The 21554-nt window shown below is 36.4% G+C and overlaps 1 protein-coding gene and 1 long non-coding RNA gene across 2 annotated transcripts in view; one reads left to right on the top strand and one right to left on the bottom strand.

Annotated features, from left to right (window-relative positions):
* calcr (calcitonin receptor) overlaps positions 1 to 21554 on the bottom strand; it is a 63409-nt gene that overhangs the window by 32918 nt on the left and 8937 nt on the right. The gene's annotated exons all lie outside the window — the stretch shown is intronic.
* The window catches only part of LOC131984719 (uncharacterized), a 32564-nt gene that overhangs the window by 3194 nt on the left and 7816 nt on the right, over positions 1 to 21554 (top strand). The gene's annotated exons all lie outside the window — the stretch shown is intronic.

Here is a 21554-nt window from a genome sequence, read left to right as displayed (position 1 = left end):
ACACAGTCAGACAAAAATAGTTGATGGCTATTAATCATTGTTTGCAGAGGCTCCGCTCTGCAGGACGGCAGCAGGAGATCTGCCAGTTACTAACTGAGTGCATGTGAGATTAAAAATTCACTTCAGGTCTCTTTGCTTTGGCTCGCGGAGTCCCTGTTGGAAACCCATCAGTCTGCAGTTTGAACAGCAAGGACGACCTACTGGTAGTTGTCCACACCCCGCAGTGGCTCAGGGGGCAGGCTTTCCAGCTGATAGACATGCATGAGCAAGTCGTATAAGTCCAGCGAAGGTTAGCAGGATTGATGGTATTTGTTTTGGCTTTCAGACGCACACTGATGGTAGGCTACTTAGGATGACAAATATACATGGGACTGCATCTGCCAAGAATTTAAGGCCAGGAGTGCTGATCTCTGACCAGAGATCCCTTCAATCTCCCTCAAATTTCTCATTCAAAATTAATAGTATGATTATTATCAATAACGTGAGCCATATGTCACCTGTCTTATCACTTTTTATTGTCTGTCTCAGGCCCAAATATAGACCTACCAGCTGTATCATTTGCATAGCATAAAGTAGAGCTGAGACTAAATGAGTCCATTAATCTGTTAGTCAATTGACAGGAAATTAATCAATAATTACTAAGTTGAATAATTGTTAAGTCATTTTTTAGAGGAGAAAATGACCACCAATGGCTGATTTTTGCTGCTTTTCTCTGTTACATGATAGTGAACTGAATATACTGTGTTTGTAGGACAAAACAAGTAATCTGATTACATCACGTTGGCTGGTTGGCTTTTTCCACTATTTTCGAATATTTAAATGGGTCAACTATTATTTAAAAAATTAATTGCTTCTATTAATTGCTTTTATTAATCAATCTAGTTTAAACCTGCATTTTCAGTAGTAAAACGGGAAATTACCCACCTCCCCATTTGATTTATTACCTCATTAAACATTTTCTTAATGAGTTTATGGCCTCAATCACTAGTTTAAAATCATCTACAATACAGCTTTATGTTCATTTTAGAAAGTCAGGTCATGGCTACCATGTGATTGAAAGGTCATTACCATATCAACCTGTCAATCAGGATAGAGCCATGTATATGTGTATATATATATATATATATATATATATATATATATATATATATATATACCATATATATATATATATATATATATATATATATATATATACCATATATATATATATATATATATATAAATAAAAAAGTAATTTTAGTGCCTATTACTGTAAACCTCATTTCCAGTCTGAATTCGAATCTCAGCCCCAATGTCAATCGTTGTGTCTACTCAGCCATTTTCAGCCCCAACATGCAAAACTTTAATCAATAATTCCAGTATGACCAATCATGTCAAATACATTAGGCCTATATCTTCCAGCATGTTGGAAAGCTCACTCACTGACACAGAGACAAGTCGACTGCTCCATGTCTCTGCTTTGAAAAGAAGATGGAGAGTAACACAAAGAAGCACAAAAAAACACCAATCTAACACAAAGGATAACAGGAGGCAGAGGAGGGAAAGAATGGATCCCAAAATGGCCTGTAGGAAGAGAAGATCTATAAAAACCATCATTACGCCAGAGCAGAGTTTCACACAAGTCAATTATCAACTAATCACCTCCGGGTTTGCATGGGCATGTGGATTTGTCTAAAAGTGGGGGTGTTCTCTGATGGAAACGTGTTTCTACAAGTCAACAGAGACATATCAAGACAACTGGCACAATGGCTTCTTATGAGCTGCTGTGGAGTGAGAGATTCTATAGATCTCACTGTATTGTTGAGGACAGGGAGAAAAGTGACCATCCACTTAAAGGAATAGTTCAGCATCATGGGAAATGTGCTTTTTCACTTTCTGCTGAGAAGATTGCTGCCACTCTGACGTTTGTACACTAAATACGAAGCTAAAGCCAGCAGATGGTTAGCTCAGCTTAGCAGAAAGACGAGAAAGAGAAAACAGCTATCCAGGCTCTATCAAATAGTATTTTTCAGCATTATAACACCCTCTCACTCCATCAATAATACATTTACTAACGGCAAGTTTCACATTTTAATACCTGCTGCACATTTGACAGCTATATTTGACTTCCAGCGGGAGGAGGTGTGCATTCCTTCTACAGCCATGTCTTTCTGTCTTACCCTTTAGCTCTTCGTACGTCTCTAAACATAGTCCCAGGAGCATTTTGCGGGCCATTAGGTCCAATCTGATATGATCAGCAAGACTTAAAGCATGTGTATCTCATTTAGGAGACAAGACCCCATAAAGAGAAGACAAGGAAAGGCACTCAGACAGGATGAGTGCATAGCATACATGTAAAGCTCTCCAGTCTGCTGTAGATCAAGTGAAAATTCAATCAGTTAAAACCGGGGATTTGAAAGAATCAGATTTTGCCTCATTAATTACTGCTTAGATTCTAAAGCAGACACATTAATTCCTGCGTGGTGACTGTAAGTAAAAAGAGATGACTGTGAATTGAATTAGTGTCCTTGGACAGACATTGCTTTAGTTTGAAAAGCGACTTTTCCTCCCTGGAGTTTTGCACTTTACAAACGTACATAATGAGTGTGTGGCTGATCTTACATATCTTATCTCAATGTACATTCCACCCGTCATCTGCCTCCATTATCTCTATTCTCTTTGGTTGTCAACTGCGATAGCAATCCTTTTAAACTCAAGTCTGACACGAAGTACATTTGTACTTTTGTTTGTGCGAAAAACTACAAGTTTGAAAGATTTTTGAACAAAAGTACAATTTGGGCTATTGCCTTGGGCCTTCTTTTGTTATTCCCATAATCTCTATAAAAACTTAATCAAAGTGTTCTTATTATTTTTATTAGTGTTATTATTCATGTGTTTTTCACCTTGGTCACACCCCCTGTTCCTCTGCCCTCTTTTTCTAACTTTCCGCCTTATCCTTTCTTCTCCCTCTCTTTTTGTCATCATTACATCCGTCTGACAGCAGCAGACAGAGCCACCCATCTCTTCTCTTTCGTCTCGCAGTGAGCGGTCACAGGCACGGTGACAACACAGATTTGTGCTGACATCACAAAAGTGATGGACGATGCAGCAGCTCCATCTCCCAGAGCCCATCAGTCAGTCTGCAGGGAGCAGCCACATGAACGTGATTTGGCGTCCCATTACAAATGAGCTGGATTACAATGCAAGCTCAGGTGGGCTCATTTGACAAATGGACAGGTTGTGGACCTTGCACACAAGGCTGTCATATAATTCTTGTCTAAAGAGCAAAATATTTTCCCTTATCTACAGGCTACATAATCTACAGCCTATGTTAAAGGGATCCTTACTGCTTACTGCAGCAGAAGTTTAACAACTCTACAACAACACATTCATAGTCATGCTTCCCATTTCAGTATGTAATTTAATGCACAGCATGTCATGTCCTCCTGGCTGTGCTGTCAAAGACATCAGGGAAGGCATCAGGTGCCTTCCCTGCCTGTGTGGCCTTCTGGGTATAAACACAGGAATATTAATGATGCACATGTAATATATGCATATACAATTCTTATCTGTGCCCAATGCATTTAAAAAAAAGAAAATGATCAGATTTATGTAGTTTGAGCACATTTTACTCTAGTAAAATTATATTACTTTAGTAATATGATATAAATGTTGTTTTCAGACACTTCTTAGTAAATCAATAAACACGTTCTTAATTGAGATAATATGGCTGATTTAGTTCCGGACAAATCCAGCTACTTAATGAAAACACTGATAAGAAAACCATAGAAAAATCCATATATTTCCATTCTCATTGATTTGAACTTTGGGCTAATACATGGTCGCCTGTAAAGTTGGAATCATTTTGTCATTGTGAAATGTTTGGTAGAGATTGATTAGTAAAGTTTCAAGATGATATAGCCTACACTTTATCTGTCATTAATTAATCACATTGTCACAATCATTTTAGCAAAGAGGTAAAAAAAATATTTTATTCCTACTTTATGGGTGACAGTGTACAACCAGATTAATAAACCCATTTGTGTCTGCAACTGACTTTTTTAATATAATTTATGTGTTCTCTGGGCTTGCCTGGGCACACATTGCAAGACATTTTCCAAATTGGTCAAACTGACTAGATTTGTTTTACTAAATCTAATCTTTTGGCACATGGAATTACTGTTTGGCAAGATATTTTATTTATTTATTTTTTTTTTTAGGAAAAAAAAACGTTGCAATGTGCCCAAATACTATATAATTCGAAAATGTCTGTATCTCAGAAACTACAAGGAGCACAAGTATTTGATATCAATGAACCCATAGCAAGCTGAATATCGAAGATATGCATACATTTGTAGTGTAAAAAACAAATCAGAACAAATGTTGCAACATTTTTCCTTATCACACTTAATACAGTCTGTGGGGACCAATAGGTGAAAGGGAAAGCTATAAAAGTATAAAGAGAGCAATTTAAAGCAACAGCTCACGCATTTATATCAGCATACAACATGAAACATTTTGTCATCTTTATTAAATTATTTTCTCGCCAGTTATTTTTTAACTAGAAAGTAGTCACATCGTTTTTAAAACTCTTCTTAGATGGTGCATTCAAACACACAATCTTAAGCCTCAGTACATTCTTTGTATGGCATTAATGTTTGCTTATGGGTTGATGTCGTCAGAAGGCTTGAGCATGTGAATATAACAAGCACTGAATTAAATCTAAGGCTTTTATCCGGCCAAGTATTAAAACTATGATATCAGAGTACCATGATGGTGGAGAGATTTTTAAAATAAACTACATTATCATATATGACTTCGACAAAATGATGGATTATCACAACTTGTATAGTGGATAGTCTATTCAAGGAAAAAAAAATTTTACTTCTTCCAAAGATGATTTTCTTTTTCTTATCCATTCTTAGTTGTTTTTCAAAGGATTATGAAATGGAATATATAATAATCTGAACCGGGGAGACAAGAACTTGCCACCTGATTTTTCTTTTCTAAAAAAAAAAACGAACATAAATGAGATTTTTTATTCAGTTTGCATTTTCTTTTGTTCATTTCGTTAAACTTACACTTTTTAACTTCAAAATATTATCTTTTTCTTTTTTTCTCTTTTTTTTGGTTGACTTCTAATTTTGAAAAAATAATGGATTATCACAAATTGTACGCTGAAAAAAATCTGTTTCAACTCTCCATAAATTGATGGTTAACCCTTAATAGGACACTCATTGAAATACTTGAAAATTCCAAATTTCAAATCTAGAGAATATTGGAGGATATTACATACAGCCAGAATGTGGACTGTGTAAAAAAAACAAAAAACATATGGACCCGGGGGAGGGGGGTCAAATTTTGAGAAAAAAATTTACGAGATTAAAATGGCAAATCTATGACAAAAAAATGTGCAGATTTCTGAGATTTAGAGTGGTGAATCTGTGAGAAAAAAGTTTATTTTCCACCCACTTTTTTCTCGTTAATCTGCGACTTTTTTCGCACAGATTTGCCACTTTAAATCTCTTAAATCTGCGACTTTTTTTCTTGTAGATTTGCCACTTTAATCTCGTAAATTTGCAACTTTTCTCTCTAAATATTAATTATTATTACAAGTCACTGAAGAATAACTGTTTGTACGACTGTTTTTCTTGCAGATTTTTTTTCAAAATTTTTCATTTTTACATTTGAGGTCAAGGTCAATAAAGTTAATATTATTATATTTTTATCATACTGATTGGTCAGAGGTCATGGTGTGATGACACCATGATCTTTGCTGATTAGCTGGAAGAAATCCATGTGGTTCTACGACCAAACAGAGAGACATGGGGACCTCATTTTGGATATTCGCTAAAGTTACCAAATATAGTTCTTCGCCTGATAAAGGGTTAAATAGAACTGAAATAAATGACAGCATGGCTTCCTGGAAGTAGATAATCAATCTTAAAACGTGTACTATTTTCTGTTGGCTGTAGTTTAGAGGTATCATGATAAAACGGATATATACGTAGAAGTGCAACAAAATGTTTAAAAATAAGTAAAAAATGTGGACCGACTCGGCTCTGAGTCACGTTTTGAAGTGAGCATATTTCTGTGTTTGAGTCAAGCTCGGGTTGAGGTGAAACAGGTAAACAGTGCAATCGCTGAAAGCTCTGCAGCTCGACCTCTTTCATGTTTTTTGGCATTATCATCCATCTAAAAATACACCAAAATGCCAGTCTCTCCAATTAAGGTAAAAAGAACGCGCTTCCTCACATGCATTTACCTCCTCCTCCTCACCCAAATCCCACTTTTGTCTGCATTCTCATTTCCTCTCTGGTCTCTTTTCTCTTTCACTTCCATATATCTTCTGCTCCTTTAATATATTTCCCCTCTAACCTCGTTTCTCTATCTCTTTCTCATCCACCCTGTCTTCGCTCCAACTACCTCTCTCCTTTCTCTCCCTTCCTTCTTCTCCAATCTCCCCCCTTTAAAAGCTCTGCCCTCCTTCCCCTTTCCAGTGGCTTGTTTCTCTCCCTTCCTGGCTGCATTTTCAAGCCTTCTGCTCTGACTCTGGGCAGATTCAACACATTCATCAGCTAGCACATCCTTTAAACATTAAACAGGTTCCCGTTATGGTGACACATCATATTTTCAACTAATCTGTCTGTGTTCAGTCCGTGTCCTTTTATGTGTTCTACTGTATATGTAACCAAGCAATCAGACGAGACACAGAACTACTAAAATCATAAAACAGCAGGAAAGATTTTTTTCTTTTTGAAAAAAAAAATTGGGGATGGTCTATAAGTGGATAGGAGACCAGTAACAACACATCTGGAGAGCTAACAAACCACCACTTTCGGATGTAAAAGATGTTCTTCTTGATTTAAGTTTAACCAGCTGTGTTGTCCAAAGTTAGAGATTAATGGACTTTTAATTTCTCGGGGGATAAATACAAAATGCATTTCAAGTTGGGGGCTGGATCGTCTGAGGGCAGTGATCCCCGACCAGGGCTACTTACAATTCTTGTACAGTTAAAAGGGAGTATGGTAATGGTAGAGTAGCTCTGCAGTTTTCATACTATAGAAATAATGTAGGGGAGTTGTTAGGGTGCACACCACTTAGGTGCAAATGCCCTGAACAGCGAGATCCTTGATCGATTCAAAGCTGGCTGGATAGTGTGCTGCATGTCATTCCTCAACTCTCTTTTTCCACTGTCACTATCACATTATTTGATTCAAATAAAGACATAGAATGCCAAAAATATCATCTTCAAAAGGCAAGACCTTGCACAGTGATTAATATTTTATTTCAATCCTCCTCTTGACTTAGAAAAAGAACTGCAGTACCCCTCCCCCAGTATCTGAAAATAACTAAATATGTTTATTATGTCATACTTCTGGCAGCCCAAGTGGGCTTCGACTAAACCTACTGGGAAAAAAAATAGACTAAAACTTAATATTGACAATTGCACGGTTATAGATGTAAAAATATACATTTTTAACATTTGTTTTCAAATGTATTCAAAAGCACACATTTGGAACATCACAGATGGTGTTTTTTTTAGTTCTTGAGCTCATCAATAAGACCTGCAAAAGTAAACCACTGTTTTATAGGACCTGAAGACCGAGCTGAGCCTGCATCTCCTATGACACAGCCCAGCCTCACACATTGTCGTCCTAGAGCAAAGGAGGACTACATTTCTTGGACATATTCAAATGTGCCTTTGAAAGGCCTTGTTTAGCATACCAGAGAATCCGGCACCGCTGATTCAGCACAGCTGTAGGCGCCTGCCGTTAATAGAGATTTAGAAAATAATGAACTTGTTTTGCTGTGTCAACTTCTGCAAATCTAAACTCATTTTCCACATTTTGCCAATTTAGGCAATTTATGACTTGATTTATGCTTCTTTTTTTAAAACCTCATTGCATGTTGAGTTTCTCTGATGAGGCCTCAAGTGCTCAGCAAATAGCCACTCACTCAGTTAGTTAGCAATGGCTCAGCACTGAACCAAAACAATGACACTCATAGCCCATCAGGCAATGTTATTGTTTAATAATGCTTTTGATATGATGAAATAAATTAGATATTCATGCAGTCTGTTGGCTTTATTTGTAAAAGCCCATCATAGACACAGTGATTACTTTTGAATGCAGAGTTAGTGGCTTATCGAGCCTTGAGCATAGACTGTATAAATATGGTGGACACACATCACCCATTGGTTTGTGGACTCAAGGTTTCGAGGCATTAAGATTTGCAATTGTTTGTCACCATCTTGGATTTTTGCAAGCAGCACATCTGCAGAACTGATCAGGATCGTAGACACTAAATGATCTACTAACACTAATGCTAGCTTGGTTGTTTAGCAAGCAGGCACCTTAAGATGAACAGCCAACTCCCTAGAATGTCTTTTAGTCCAGCCAAGACACTTTCAATCAACCACAATGTTGCAATTAACTTCCGTTGACTGAAACCCCCCTGTGAAAGGGTCAAAATTCTAAGACACGAACACGCAGTACACTGTGGTAGCGACTCGTTAATCACAAGGCAGCCTCGCTCTAAACCATTCCCTGTTTTATCATCTATTTTACTCTAAATGCCACCGTAACTTATCATGCTGTATTGAAGAAGACGTGAAACTAGTGAGTGAAGACATGAACTTTTTAGGAAAGTGTTTACTGAGGTTATAAGTCAAGGGTCAGAAGTAGGGTTATTTTCCTATTTACTTTTATACAATCTGACTTATTTTTGTAACCAGTGGAGTCGCCCTCTGCTGGCCGTTAGAAAGAATGCAAGTTTAAGGCACTCAAGCATTGACTTCACTTTTTTAGACCTAGAGGTTGTTGCTTGGTCTTAATCAAAATAACAATGAGTTTCCCTGCTACAATGAAGCCTGATTTACTGTCTTAGCATCCTAAAGAGCCAAAGAATGTGTTGATGGTTGACCAGTGGAAGTCCAAATACATTTTGACAGGGAAATTCATCTCCATGATGAGTAAACAAATTAAGATGCATCTGAATACACAAAGCCTTCATAGTCTGGATTGATTGGACCGTTATCTCCTCCAACATAATATGATTCATCTTCAGGAGGTCAGCGTATTTAATTGCAGACACAGTCTCCCCAGTTACATGCAATGCATTCTTAAGCCTTTTCATTCTCAAAATTTAAAACAATGATTACCCTCCAGTGAGTGCACAAAATTGATTTTTATTTGAAGCTGTGTTGGAGGTCACCAGCATGCATGCCTTTTATTAAAAGCTCTGGCCTTAAATAGACATTTAGTGCTGTAACTCACCCTAAAGGAGCTATATCGCCTTCCAGCATTCAAGCTCAAGCACGTCTCTCAAATCCAGCCTGTTATTCACCAGTGAAGTGGCAGCAATATGGTTAGGGGCGCTGAAGCAAGAGTGCATTGTGTGCTTCACTGTTCCAGCTGTTCAAAACAAGCCTACTGTAATAAGAGGACTCTCCCTGGCTCTGTGTAAACAGTTGATTTATAACCGATCTCTAACGCCATGACATCCTCCATACTTCCTCTGCTAGACCTGAAAGGAACTGAAGAGAGAGTGGCGGAAAGAGGTGAGAGACGGAGAATAAAGGGTAAAATGGATAGCAGTCATAAGCTGTGTTCCATCAACAAATTTTGATGCACATTTTGAAGATTTGCATGAGAAAGGCTTGAAACACCAAAATAACAAAGACATTCAAATATATTCTTAAAAAAATCTTATGCTTGATTGTGGTGTTTTTTTTTTCTCGTTTTTTTTAAAAAGTGAATGCGATAATCGGGAGATGTAAACACTTTTTGCGAATAAGTTCTTTCTGCTCTGCCGGTCAAGACGTGCTGAAATGAAAGAACAATTATAATCCCAATTAAATCTAATTCCCGAAGACATATTTTCTCTCATGGGTGGCCAAAGTTGTCCGATAAGCCAACCTATTTTATATGTTTTTATTCTTGCTTGCTCAATCTCTTCTACTACTGTTTACTGTCGAATTAGCCTACAGCAATGCATTATTCTGCCGTCGATGATGAAAGTACGATTGACACTACATCATCGGCTAACGCTAGCTAGCTTGCTTGATTAGCAAGGGACAGTCATTATTCAAAATGAGCAGTCTTAGAGCGTCTTTTCGCCCAAACGAACACTGAAACAGACAACAATGGAAAGTTGAAGGAGACTTGAAACTCACAATGAAGAACATAAAGTCATTATGAAAATGTTTACTGAGGTAATAAATCATGTCATTCAGAAGTATGAGCATTTTCTTATTGATTTACATAAAAACAGACTTGTTGTTGCAACCATTGGAGTCGCACCCTGCTGGCCAGAGATTATGAAGGTTTAAGGCACTTGTGCATTGGCTTCACTTTCAAGGCCTGGAGGTTGCAGCTTTACGGCAGTGTAGCGAGACTATGGTGGATATCATTTCGCCATAGTCTAGACTTCCTCCAGATACATTGGCCCTGCCTTTCATTTTTCTTTCAAATGGCATGGGCTACTTTCAAATACTTGAAACATACATCACATGTAAATTGGTGTTATTCAGTGTTCGCCAGGCAGACTCATGGGAGCCATCTTACCATTTCCTTCTCTCTTTTTTGACCACATGGAACATGTTGGACTCTTCAGCTCCAACAGCTAATAATTCAGCTGTGGTTAATAGTCTCAGGTGTGCCCATGCATCTTAGGATAACTGCTTTTTTAATGTTAGGTAACATCCCAATGTGAACATGGTTTTTCCATTTCTGTAACATCCCTGAATGAGGCTAAATTTGGCATCACAGAAGTCTTAGCAATCTGTCTGGAACAGTGTCTGTCTGGAAAAGTTGTGTTGTGTACTAAATATTACCTGCCATAATATCTCTCTTTTTCTTTACTTTATGTCTTCTGCAGGACAACCTATTATTTAAATCCAGAATTTCAGAAAGGGAAAATGTAGGACAGAAGGCAATCACAGCAGCAGCTCTGAAACTAGCAGTTATTTACTGTCTGGCTGATGGACACTTCATCACAGCAAATATTTGGCTACATGAAATCAACTCATCTGGTTGGTCTGTAGGCCAAACAAAAGTCTGCTTAAACCTGCAAAAACAGTTTTTTGAGGCCATCCTGGGCAGAAGCCTTTAAAGATGATACATACATCCTCCCACTGCACTACTGCACTGCTAGCAAACAGTTGCAGCTGTTTAGATATCCAGCAGATGTAGGCCATCTTTCTGATCACCAATTCCAATATTCACTCCCCTTTTTTGCTCTAAATAGGGTCTCTACTGACTCCTGAGGGAAATATCTGGCTTAATGCTTCATTATGTTCACTAACTAGATGCTAACTTTGTCTGTCTGAGATTTGATACTGAATAGGTAGCATACAGTGGGCTTGGAAACTGAAAACACCTGCCTCCTGCAGCTGAAAACAGCGCTATGAGATCATTGCGACTGAGCAGTAACAGAAGGAATTGCAGAGTTATAATTCTCTGTGGGTTCATCACCATGAGCGCACCACCTTTTACAAAAAAGCTGATTATGTGCGCTTTAAATTGAGCTATAACAATAACTGAAGTCTGGACGAAGAATCGTACTTGATTTCCAAAAAAACAACCTTCTTTCTGCACTCAATTACATGCTCCATATGCATCCTGGCAGGTCCTGCACCCATTATACTCTGCTTTTTGCAAACTTCTTCCACTCTTCATTTCCACTTCTCTTTCTCTGTCTGTCTCTCAAGGTTACAGTCATGGTGGTCTTTGCATTAATCTGCAGCGGGACCACCAGGACTCTAAAGGCAAAAGATCCAGAGTATCCCCATCTGTCTCCAACAGCTACCGCTGTCTGACCAACTTTTGTTCATTTACACAAGCTTTTTCTGTTCTCTTTGTAAATACCATGAAGTAATACTCTTTACACATAACAATGTGGCATATCACTGTATGGTCCATTTGCTTCACATATCTTATAATGAAAGCTTCACATGATTTATGGCACTAAATGACATTTAGAGGGAGGCATTTCTCATTGGCATTGGAGAAAGAAACCTAAAGGATCACTCCACAGATTTTACACAAGGTTTAGTTTACACCTCACCCCGAAGACCTCAGTTGATTCCAGTTCTATACATCACTGCTGCATTGGTTTTGGAAGTACAGTACTAACTGAGTGCTTCTTCAAAATCTTACGTGTACAATGCAGTGTCATTCTAAACAATCGGTGACAAAATACAGCCTTAAACATAACCTTATAATTTAATCTGAACCTTTTGTTGCGGAAAAAAAATAAATCCAAATATCAGGTTTCACAAGTGTGTCTGACATAATCATGTTTATCTTGCTGAAATTATGGGTGTTGTTTCCACAGTTAATCAGAGATTCTTTCATTCACATACTTCCATTCTCCTAAAAAGCTTTGGAAAGTTTCTACTCTATTTTCGGCTACAGCAGAACTGCACACATAATCACCTGCTTTGATTTTCCCGAAGCAGCAAATCTGCCAATCAACGGAACTACATCATTACAGAATATAATAATCAGATGTTAAACAGTGTCAGCCATGCAACCAGCCTGGCTAACAAAAGGAAAACACTGACGTGATTACTGCTTTCAAAGATTCAGCTGATTTGCATTCAGGTGATTAATTCACGCTAATGTCATCGTATCCCAAGGGTCGCTGCTGAGATGGTGTTTGATTAAAGGCTGAGTTTCATGCCAATATTATCACTCTGATTCTGGAGCAGAACGGTATTAGGCTGAAGTAGAGAGAACTTTTTGACTTGTAGGAACACTGCACATTGAAGAAGCTTTTTGTTTCATAGCATCATTTAACAATAAGCGATCACGAGGACAGCTGTTCCTTTAATTACAATGCAAATCTGCATTTCCTCGACACATGCCATATGGGAATCTGAGGCGTATACAGCAGAGTGCACGACCAATAGTAACAAAGCCTGTGCTATAAAACTGCATATTTTGAGCACATTGGTATACATTTCACGCTACATAGTTGATGATGCTTATTTCCAATCAAATATTCTTGCAGGCTAGACTGTCACTAAACATGACAGGCTTTCCAATAACTACAGAGACCACTCAGCTGTGTTGCCAGGTTTATTGAGTATATCAAGTCTGTTATAAAATCCCCTGAAAAACATTTTCTCCTCCTGATACCAGTAAACAAATGAGTCTGTTTACGAACTCAGGCTTTGTTCTGTCAAATGAGCTGCTCCCTCTCTGACACTGACATCTTCCCGCTAAGTTTTTGTTTATTTCCTGAACCGATTAGGTGTCACTTTATACTCTCCATCTCTTCAGGTGCTTACAGACATCTGCCACTGAATAGAGGGTATTTTCAGGGGATCAAAGTCCTTTCATCTGGCAACCTTTTCCTCTCTCTCTGCCTCTTGATTTTCTCTTGACATTCCACTGAGTGTACATCTCATCTGTCAAGCCAACCAATGACGTTTGTTTGTCTCATTTCCCAAAAGCAGAGAGCAGAGGACAGATGGTGTGTGCTGTATGACCTCTCCTAGGCTTGAGCTCAGTGTTACAGAGAGGGGAAAACTCCCCTGGACTCAAAACACCTCAAATTAAATTCTAGAAACTGAAAGAATAGTTCGAAATTTTAGGAAATATGTTTATCCCTTTTATTGATTAAAGTTGAATGGGAATACTGATCAACTCATGTCTGTCATTTACAAAAAAATAATTATTGCTTTAGGTGCTAGTAGGTGGATTTTGTTGCCCTTGGATAGAGCCAGGCTAGCTGTTCCCCCTTGTTTCCAGTCTCTATGCTAAGCTATGCTAATTTTCCAACATGTTCTAATGAATCGTTGATTCTTATCTTACGAAAACTTATGCAGTTAGTATCATATCTTATAAAATATTACCATTCTATTTAACATTGTGAAACAGTTGCATGATCATTTTCTTAAGCATTTGACAGTCGCTGTTTGAAACGCTTTGTTAATGTTGTGAAACAGAACTACATTGATAGGTTTAGGCCCCAACACTATTTGGTTATGGTCAGGAAAAAGGATCAGGGGTTTGGTTGAAACAAGTACTTCCATGCGTAATTTCTGGACACAATTATGTAGGTATCATAACATGCAATATATCTATGTACAGAAATTAATTTACAGGTTAACTTAAAATAACAACCTTGACCTTACCCTCAACCTTACCTTCAAATGAGGCACAAACAGTGTCACCAACTAGGTTTATTTTATATAAACGGCCTTTCTTGTTCTTTATACTGTGCCGTCTCATTTTTTACTTTCTCGCATCAAAATTACTGAATAGACGTATTCCCTAAAATATCTGAAACATTGTCATAAATTAAAGAAATTGGCCTAGTAATTGAAAGTAATAATTTCCTTCTTCATCCACTTCCTCTTCCTCTTCTTCCTCTCAGAAGACCTAAGACATTTAAACAGGCTAGAAGTGAATATAGACTAGAGTTTATGTCCTCTTGATGTCCATCTGGAGATTCTTGGGAATGCTCTTTTTTTCCCCAGCTTCCCCTTCCTATTTCAAACATTTTAAGCCCACGCTTGGCTTTGCAAGTTGAGTCCTCCAGAGATCCTTTGCTTAAACAAGATTAAAGTTTATATCGTTACTCTGAAGCACCACATCGAAGGCATTACTAAATGATAAAAGGGATCAAAATGCTCCTGTATGAGCTGTAGAGAAGAAGAGTGGACACTCTGTACAATATGGCAGCTTGCCGAACTGTTAGCAGAGAAAAGGTGATACAAATCAAAAATAAAAGATAAGCCCCTCTGGATCAAGGGTCAGAATCAGACAGAAAATAGATCCCCGAGGACAAGATCAGAGACCCTGGGGGTAGAGATCCAACCTAATCCTGCTACTCAATCTCAAACTCAAACAAGACAGTTCAAAAAGCATCAGAATTAAAGGGCTTATTCAGATGGAAAACGATCTGCACCTACTGGAACAACCGATAGCACTAGGATGTGAATGGAGCAACCATTCTCAACCATAAATCAGGCTAGGTGGGAGGAAATAAGAAAGAGGTTGACAGAAATAGCTGTTTCAGCAAGCAAAGCTAAAGCACATCGGAGACACACAGCACAGTCATTTGAGTCAAGGCTCAGAGGGCATATCAGTTCAGCATGATCCAATAAGACTGCAAAATAAAGACACATGCACATAGACACACTGGGGGGAAAATCCATTAAATGGGATTTTCATAGGAAAATCTTTAGCAAATATGGAAATATGTTTCCAAGAAACCCAGGACGAATTTCCCAAAACCAATAGACAGTTAACCTTAACACAAAACTTCTACTGTACTGTAAATATCATTACTGATAGGCTATGCCTGCAGGAAAACAAGTCACAATGCCAATGATGTCCATAAATATTGGGTTGGCAAAACAACTGCAAAGAGGTGTATAATACAAGTTAATCAAACCACAATATGCCGGAAAGCAACTTGTCCACAAGTAACTAATGTGCAGTAGCCTATTTTATTAAGTAAACTATATGCAAATGACTTGAGATGGAGTGGGGAGAAGGAGGACGGAGTGTTATCGAGCATTTCTTCTTCAGGCTGTGTGAGAGCAAATGTGAATGAGAGGGATTATAGTGTCTCATTCTGTATGTGTGAAGGCAAAGCATAAGTGTATCTATAATTATGCATTGGCTGCATTTGTGTCTGATTAAATTCCAAAGTGTTACAACCTACTTAACACTCATATAAACACATTGGTGGTGCCAGTGTGTGCATGACAAAAAGAGAGATATTAAGGAAGTCAGAAAGCATCACTCTCACTCTTAACCCTCAGGAGTTAATCTATTTATTGAAAATTCACATGTTTTATTTACAGTCATAACTTTATTTATATATGATATGTTTACAAGCTGAGGAAGCTAGTTAAAGGTTGCAATCATAGGAGCTTTCACAGTGTGCCATTTATGTTTTTAGACCATTTTTAAATTTAAAATTTAAAATGTTATTCCTACAATGAAAACTAGTACTATTTTTAACACCTTTGTCTTTTGTTTGTATTTTCAGTTCCTGGCAGCTTTATACTTTGTTAATTAAAATAAAAGGAAAAATCTGACTGATAGCCAAGTTTGTGTGGAGAAAAGACAGCCATGCATGTGACATAAGGACAGATTGAAAGATGCTAAACAGAAACAGAAATGAATGCATAGGAAGTTGACAAATTTGAACCAAAATCTCCTGGACTTCAGAGGTTTAAGGTCTTTACCAAGGTGGTGTGACTAATAAACGCCACAACAAAAAAAATGCAATACTCACCTGCAAAATTTTTCTCATCAAAACCATTCATACCAGCCGCTTTGCAAATTTGCAACAGTTGTTCAAGAAAGGGTTGAAATAGAGACATCCTATTGACCCTGAGCCGCGTCTAGCAGTCAATTGTCAAGCCAATAGTCTAAGCTATACTGTAGGAATTTTATTGAGTCTCCTTTGAGCAAAATGCTAAAAGTGAATTTGAGTTTCCTGCTTCTGCGGGGTATTTTATGTCCAGGACTTTTATTGTTAAATTGTCAAAGTTTGCCATCTTGGCTCCGGAACTGCTGTTTTTCATTTGTTTTATAATATTTATAAGTAACTTGATCGATTGATGCCTCAATTTTTTCTTTTTTTCTGAGAAAGATCAGAAAATTTACCTTACTGCAAAAAGGAAAAAAAAAAACGATGTTCCTTTTAGCTACATTCAATTTGCATTCTGTGCGAAAGTACTTAAAAAATAAAACAACAAAAATAAAAATTAATTCACAACAATAGCAAATGAAAAACAGCTATTTAACAAAGAGAAAAATACAAAATATATTTTATAGTATGTACAAGTAAAGAGTTACAGATATTCACTTTCAGGCTCCTTTTTAATGTATAGTTCATGTCAAAAATATTCCATACTGTGACCCCTCTGTTCTGTCTTCTACAAGCTCAAAAGTCACTGTATTTACTGTATATATATATATATATATATATATATATATATATATATATATTTTTTTTTTTTTTTTTTTTTTTTTTTAAATGTTGTCCGTTATCCCATATCATTTCTACGCTGATGACACATTTATTTAGTTCTAAAATCAGGCAAAGCACATAATCTTCAATCTTCTTTCAAGTTGCCTTGTGTTTTGCTGGATAGCAAAAATATCTCTTAATATAAGTGAGACAACATGCTGTATCCAGTTTTTTTTATTTGGGACTCTGAAAATCTCTGAAAGTTTAAACACTGGAAGCACCTTGTGGTAACCTTCTGCACAGCTTAATTAACACTCACCACAAAAACAACAAATATTTTTGTGTCATGGTCGCCATGTCAACCCCGCAGTCCAACCAGCATTACTTTCAGTTCTGCTTTGACCTAAACCTCTGATTGTTGTTTTATTCTATGTTGAATTAATGAGCAACAATGCCCATGACCAATTCCATTGTGCTCATATTGATGCAGAGAAAACAACACTGTTATGAAAATGTCATTATAAAATGTCAAGTCTGATTATTGAACACAAAGGGGGAGGAAAATAATCACTCGGGAAACGTATAAACAAGAAAACGGTCTTCATGACAGAAGAATATTTTTCTTTCAAATTTTATAATAACAAGCAGAGAATTTTTTAATTATAGGTCATTGAATTTTGAGATAATTATGAAGTCAATAACAACAAATCATGCCTGATGTACGCATACAGCTTTTACAGATGCAAAGTGGTGACAGCAGAATGATACCTGGGAGTAAAGACGGCTACCATTGTTTGCCCCAACCACTTTTTTAAACACACACACACACACACACGTCTTTGAAAGACTTCTGCATTTATTCAGCTATTCAACTGAATATAAATGTCACCCAACAAACATTTCATTGACATATTTCTTACTTCATGTAGTTAGGGCATAGGGTCAGAATGTTTTTGTCTGGCGAGTGAAGGGCAGAGAAACAATACAGAAACTTTTCAGAAATGGTAAAAAAGGAAGAAAAAAAAAAGATGTTGACTTTGATTGGAGCAGCAGATAATGACAGGCCTGAATGCTGCTGCCAGAGCTGAATTACCTGGAATAAAACCGAGCCATTTGATCAGGTTCCCAAATCATTAAGACACTTTTTTTCTTCTCCCTCTATAATAGATCTAATTCAATCATTGAGGATGGAAAATATACAGTTCTACTGCACAAGGATACAGATTTCCAGATTTTATTCACTCTACATGTCCAAAGTAGTTTGTAAAGTTGATTGACTTTCTAAAAACATTGATTAAAGGTGCATAGTTTTGACCTTTTTCTGAATTATGCCTCAGAGTCTACCTGGTGCAATATTTTCACACTGCATTTGCTATTCATTAGTGGCTGCTGCTAAACGTAATGTAAAATGGGTTATTCCTTCACACCCTGTGATTGGTTATGCTCCAGCACTAATAGTAAAAACCACATTAAACTGGCTTTAGCAGAGCATGGATTATTGACTGCAGTTCAGAGCAGTGGCGATAACAAAACTCTATTTCATGTGCAAGTAGCCGCCTCCTTAATTTTCCCACATTCATCTCCTCACCCATAAGGAATAGTTTCAGCTGCAAAAATACTAATGGTGTGATTCTAACAGATATATTACACAGTCTTGAGATTTAGCCTAAACCTCAAAATGTTTTGTAAATCTAGTCATGTATATAAATAAAGGTAAGACATTTTGTGAAACATACTTGATGAGAAGAACACTCCATCATTTCAGAATGTTAAATGTGAAGCTACATTAGCTTACTTTAGCATAAAATCCTCGAAACTGAGACACAGCTAATCTGGCTTTGTCTGAAGCTAAAAAAATCCACCTACTAGCACTTCTAAAGCTCATTAGCATGTTTTATGCCATTTGTTTATTAAATTTATACAAAGTTTGTAACAACATGTTCTTATGTTATGCACTTTTGTCAGAGCCAAGCTAGCTGTTTCCCCCTGCTTCCAGTCCGCTAAAATAAGCTAAGATAAGCTAAGTGTATCCTGGCTTAAACTTCAAGTTTAACCATCATATTTGTCTTATGCAAATATATATCACATGACATATTTGTTTTGTTTTGTCGGTTTTCAAGTTAAAAGCTTTCTAGTCCCCTTCTGCCAGTGAAATTAATTACAAAAACACTGTCAAAATTTGCTTTTGTTGCTGAAGGGCTAATCTCATGCAGTCAGCAGCTCCAAAAAACATTGGTTTTATCCAAAACATTGTTTGGATAAACTGAATCACAGTTTTTCAGCTTTAAAACTTTTTTGGGGCAAATAAATTAAGATTAATTTATTTATTAAGATAAAGTACAATATTTGCCTCAAAATGTGGTGGAGTAGAAGTATAAAGTTAAATAAAATGGAAATACTCAAATAAAGTATAAGTACCTCAAAATTGTACTTAAGTACAGTACTTGAGAAAAGGTACTTAGTTACTCTCCACCACTGCAAACCACATATGATACTATATGCTGCTCTTTGATCCTTCAAGTTCTGTAGTGGTGAAAAAGAGAAGACACGTGTGTGTTGCTGTATGAAGTATGTCCACTACAATCCAGATATATCAGTCACGTTGCTTTCAGGGTACACTCAGCCAAAGAATTAAAGATGCATTAGGTATAATTTCTTCAAAGTGATGGATGTAAGGACTGTTTGGAAAAACAGCAGCATGAATACTTCATCAAAAGTCATTGTCATGCAATATCATGCAAAGGCAATTAATTAAAACGTTGACTCAGACTAGCTTGACGTCATTGCTCTAAAAATAAACTAGATAATTAGGCTTTATTTCAGGCTTGTTTTCAATATTCTGTCTTTGCATTTGAATTTCTTATTCCAGAGAATAAACCAGGGCATCTGTACAATGGCGTTCTGCCTGTGCACTCATTTGGTTGTTGAGTTCCAAGTGGTTTATCACGACCCAAGTCCTTATCAGCAGCGTCTGAAGGTATTCTCTTTCACATGTGTTGGCAAGAGAGGAAATGTACACTGCTGGCTACACGCCAGTCCACATGCTCCTGTATTAACACACACACACACACACACACACACACACAGTCACGTATATTCACAGAGGTGAAGAGAGTCTCCCATTTCCTCTCTGTCTGATACCATTACCATTATCTGTGCCATGCTCATGGCAACCATTTAGAGCCCAGGAAGAGTCTGGCCAGCAAAGTACACTGCAAATTGCCCCACTATTAACTAATCAGGGTGCAGAACATCAGGTGCATCAGTGCATCTACCACTAACTATCACAGCCAGCCTCATAACAATCCATTAAAACTGTAAAAAAAAATAAAATAAATAATAATAATAATAATAATAATAATAATAATAATAAATTAAGTTTCAGCATGAAGACGTGCTCCCACAACACTACTTTGTGTACATTTCACTTAATAAGTACCCAATTATTTATTTAGGAATAATTAACTATTACATACCATTACCAGTATTTTCTTTATATGCATTATGTATAGCTGTAGTTTTTTTTACTGAATACAAGTTCTTTAAATCATCTACATAATGGAATCATGCTTACTCAGTGTTGACTTAATATGACAAAAAATATTTAATATGTAATAAATATGATTATGACTAAATACTGCTTTAAAAACCAAGATGTTTAGGCATATTCATAACTACTTTTCCTAGAATTTAGGGGAAAAAAATATGTTGAAGACTTTGACTGGCCAACACTTCTATAATAAATACTTTTTTTTTCAAATGTTGTTTTTTAAATGTCTTTCTACAGCATTGTAAATTTCTCTCAACATTGTATGGCATATTAGATTTAATATGCCATAAAAAATTACAATCCTGATAAAAATTAAATTGAATTTATGTGTGTTTTTAATGCATAATTCATATTTAATTATTTTTATTTTATGGCAAAAACTATGAGCATCTGCTGTGATTAAAAAGTGGCTTATGAAGTTTAAATGTATGTATAATAAATGTCACAATTATTTTTATTCTAACTTATTACAATAATTATATGTAGTAGTAATTTTGCTTCCAGAATGTATTGTCCTATTGTAATACATTACTGACTTGTTACAAATTAGGATTTATATGACTTGTAATTAATTACTTATTTAATTATTATCAATTATAATCATGATATAATCAGTTTAACATTACAGTTTAAGAGTTACAATTGTCAATTTAACTGCAAATTAACTTCTCTCTTATTAACCAATATATATTTAGTTAAATTAACTTAATTGTATTGAATTTATAAAATCTCTTCTCTCCAGTATATTGAAATTAAATTCCACCCACAGGTCTGTTTTTCATATTAAAACGTTTTTAATTATTATTAATTATAATTTATTGTTTTCCTAAGACATGACAAACATTTTTATATGGCTCAAATTTCTATGCCTGAAACTCAGTATTTATATGTTTTTTTCATGTATTTTTTAAAATTTAAATATTATCCTGATTCCAAAGATAACTTCCTCAAGTATACGGTTTTATTCTCAGCTCTTTTTTCTATAAAGTCACTTTCATCTGCCACTTTTAAAATAACATTCCAAACAATTTTGAATTTGCATGAACAGGAAAACATCCCCCTCAAGATCTTAAGCGCC

This window comes from Centropristis striata, chromosome 14 (genome assembly GCF_030273125.1).
Source record: "Centropristis striata isolate RG_2023a ecotype Rhode Island chromosome 14, C.striata_1.0, whole genome shotgun sequence".
NCBI lineage: Eukaryota > Metazoa > Chordata > Actinopteri > Perciformes > Serranidae > Centropristis > Centropristis striata.
Note: the sequence above shows the minus strand (reverse complement) of the source record. Positions and strands in the feature narration are given on the sequence as shown.